Source organism: Calidris pugnax, unplaced genomic scaffold, assembly GCF_001431845.1.
Source record: "Calidris pugnax isolate Ruff unplaced genomic scaffold, ASM143184v1 scaffold116, whole genome shotgun sequence".
Taxonomy (NCBI): domain Eukaryota; kingdom Metazoa; phylum Chordata; class Aves; order Charadriiformes; family Scolopacidae; genus Calidris; species Calidris pugnax.
This window is the reverse complement of record NW_015090877.1, coordinates 1572939-1576728: the sequence shown is the minus strand read 5'-3', so window position 1 is coordinate 1576728 and position 3790 is coordinate 1572939. Positions and strand designations below refer to the sequence as shown.

The following is a 3790-nucleotide window of genomic DNA, read 5'->3' as shown; positions in this document are numbered from 1 at the left end:
ACCCTTGGGATCATCGAGTCCAACCATCTACCCTACTCTACAAAGACCTCCCCTACACCATGTCCCTTAGCACTGCATCTAAACGGCCCTTAAACACAGCCAGGGATGGGGACTCCACCCCCTCCCTGGGCAGCCTGTTCCAATGCCCGACCACTCTTTCGGTGAAAAATGCTTTCCTCATGTTCAATCTAAACCTCCCCTGTTGGAGCTTGAAGCCATTCCCTCTCGTTCTGTCACTAATTACCTGTGAGAAGAGACCAGCACCAACCTCTCTACAGTGTCCTTTCAAGTAGTTGTAGAGAGTGATGAGGTCTCCCCTCAGCCTCCTCTTCCTCACACTAAACAGCCCCAGCTCCCTCAGCCGCTCCTCATACGATTTGTTTTCCAGCCCCCTCACCAGCTTCGTTGCCCTCCTCTGCACTCGCTCCAGCACCTCCAGATCTCTCTTGGATTGAGGTGCCCAAAACTGGACACAACACTCGAGGTGTGGCCTCCCCAGTGCTGAGTACGGGGGCACAATCACCTCCCTACTTCTGCTGGTCACACTATTTTTGATACAAGCCAGGATGCCATTGGCTTTCTTGCCCCCCTGGGCACACGGCCGGCTCATATTCAGCCGTTTGTCAACGAGAACCCCCAGGTCTCTTTCCTCCAGGCAGCTCCAGCCACACTTCCCCCAGCCTGTAGCGCTGCAGGGGGTTGGTGTGGCCCAAGTGCAGAACCTGGCACTTGCCCTTGGTGAAACTCATTCCATTGGCATTGGCCCAGTGATCCAATCTATCTAGATCCTCTTGCAAAGCTTCCCTATCCTCCTGGGAATCAACACTCCTGCTTAACTTGGTGTCATCTGCAAACCTGCTGATGTTACATCCTCTTTGCAGCCTCCCTTCAGGTACTTGTAGACATTGATGAGATCCCACCTGAGCCTTCTCTGGGCTATTCTTGGCCCTGTGTTTATTGCCATTCTGCTGATGGCTTTCCCTTACGTTTACACCGCTGAGTTCAGAAAGTGTTTAAGCACAGTTGAGACTGGAGACTGTAAAATGGAATAAGAAACAGGAAAAAGGTGAAGAGAAAATAACAAGAAATATAGATCCAAGGGCATCCAGGCAAAGATCAAACAGTGCACCAGAAAAGAAAAATAACGTTGAGACCAAACAGAGGGCAGCTCTGAGAGGTTTTAGGAGGCAGGCACTGCCTAGAGTGTGAGAGACTGAAAGAAAGAACAAAGAGAAAAGGAAGAAAGAGACAGGAAACACCAAGACTATAAAGTCTCATGGGAGGAAAAAAGAAGTTGAAACAAAAGTGGGTGAATCCTGCAACAGATCAGAGCTGATCAACTCCTTTGTATCTCACTGAGGAGACCTGATGTGCCAGTCACTTGGCAGGTACTGGGTCCCAGGCAGACCTTTGTCATTCCAGGGCGTAGCTTTTTGCTGCCCTGTGCCAGCCACGTGTCCAGGAGAGCCTGTGGAAAGCCAGGCTGCTAGATACACCCCATAATTCATAACAATGCATAATGAGAATTGCTCATTTACCAGAAGCTCATCAGTGTCTTGTGTTTGGGCTGCTTTTAGCTTAGAATATTAGTGGTTCAAACAAGAACAAATGAGCTCTGGCATGCTCCTGGGAGGTTTAAAACCTCCTAAACCTCCTAAAAGCCAACTGATAACCCTTGAAAAGAATGTATAATTGCATCCTTGTAAAATTAAAGGTTCAGCTGTGTGTAAGGAAGACATCAGGCAGCAGATAAAGGTGTCTAACAGGAGATGTAGTGAGTAAGAATAGTGTGATAGAATTAAAGGTGCTCGTTTTCTTACCCTTAAGCTTTCATTTTTAAGCTAAGGATAACATTTGCCCTCCAATGTTGACTTTCATTTTAAGACTGTAACACAGTAAAAATAGTAATGAATGTAACTTCACAATCCCATCTCTTGTATGAGTAAATTGGGAATCTGTATGAAAGAGAAATGGATATTTTGCATGGAGTTCTGTTACGGATGTTACGTGCCTGGGCATGTAACTCAAAACTTAGAGAATCATAGAATCACAGAATCACAGAATGTTCTAGGTTGGAAGGGACCTTCAAGATCATCTAGTCCAACCAAAAACCTAACTCTGACAAAAAAATAAATTAAGAAATAAGCAATAAAAAATCACTAAACCATATTCCTGAGGACCATGTCTACCCGTCTTTTGAACACCTCCAGGGATGGTGCCTCAACCACTTCCCTGGGCAGCCCATTCCAATGCTGGATAACCCTTTCTGTGAAGAAATTTTTCCTAATATCCAATCTAAACCTCCCCTGGCGCAACTTGAGGCCATAAAAATTCAAGCAGTGAGTCTGATGTGGAGCTTGACACGAGCCAGCAGTGCATGCTGGCAGCCCAGAAAGCCAACCCCACCCTGGGCTGCATCAGGAGAAGTGTGGCCAGCAGGTCGAGGGAGGTGATTCTGCCCCTCTGCTCTGCTCTGGTGAGACCCCACCTGGAGTGCTGTGTCCAGCTCTGGAGTCCTCAACACAGAAAGGACATGGACATGATGGAACAGGTCCAGTGAAGGGCCACGAAAATGATGGGAGGGCTGGAGCACCTCTGCTCTGAAGACAGACTGAGAGAGCTGGGGTTGTTCAGCCTGGAGAAGAGAAGGCTCCAGAGAGACCTTATATTGGCCTTCCAGTACCTGAAGGTACTACAGGAGTGACGGGGAGGGACTCTTAATCAGGGAATGTAGTGATAGGCCAATGGGTAATGGTTTTAAATTGAAATAGGAAGGATTTAGATTTTGAAAGAAGAAGGATTTAGATTAGATACTAGAAAGAAATTCTTTGCCATGAGGGTGGTGAGACACAGAAACAGGTTGTCCAGAGAAGCTGTGGCTGCCCCATCCCTAGAGGGGTTCAAGGCCAGGTTGGAGGGGGCTTGGAGCAACCTGGGCTGGTGGGAGGTGTCCCTGCCCAGGGCAGGGGGGTTGGAACTTGATGATTTTTAAGGTCCCTTCCAACTCTAACCATTCTATGACTCTATGGTTTTACTTTTCCTTTAGCATTTAAATGTTAATAGTGCCTTAATTTTATAATTAATAGATTAGCTAATAGATTTTTGCCTGAAAACAAACAAACAATATGCCACATACCTGAGAACAAGGGCATCAGAAGAAATGCCACATCAAGGGGAATCCAAAGCCATCTTCCTGGTGAAGTTCCACGTTTCCTTCATGTTTTTTTTCTAAATATTTGAGATAGAAAGGAAAATAATCAAGATGTGAGATGCTTCTATACCTCTTACTCTATAGTATTTATTCTCCTTCTCAGCATCTTCTATTAGTTGCCACATCAAGGGGAATCCAAAGCCATCTTCCTGGTGAAGTTCCACGTTTCCTTCATGTTTTTTTTCTAAATATTTGAGATAGAAAGGAAAATAATCAAGATGTGAGATGCTTCTATACCTCTTACTCTATAGTATTTATTCTCCTTCTCAGCATCTTCTATTAGTCACTGCTGCTGACTGGACATGGGATTAGATGGATGGTTGCTTGACACAAGAGGTTTTTCCTGTGTTCCCAGTGGTTTATGGAGTGAAGTTTGTGTATGGTGGGATGGTAGAAATGCAGAAAAACAGCTGTTTAAGACTTTTTGATTTATAGGACTTGTCTATACAAAGATTTAACTTGAAAAGAGAAGCTTTTAAGAGAAAAAAATACTGTAACTGTTTGAATGTAATTAAAGGCAGTGCCTATGATCACTGCTTTCATGTAAGGAAGGGGAGAGAACATGGAGTTTTCCCGTTT

At 45.2% G+C, this 3790-nt stretch overlaps 1 protein-coding gene across 1 annotated transcript in view; it reads right to left on the bottom strand.

The window, feature by feature from the left end:
* The window catches only part of DRAM2 (DNA damage regulated autophagy modulator 2), a 17455-nt gene extending 14216 nt beyond the window's left edge, over positions 1–3239 (bottom strand). Inside the window, exon 1 of the mRNA XM_014946273.1 lies at positions 3137–3239. The gene's annotated coding sequence lies outside the window, so the exon portion shown is untranslated. The remainder of the gene's footprint in view (positions 1–3136) is intronic.
* Positions 3240–3790: the final 551 nt, after the last annotated feature.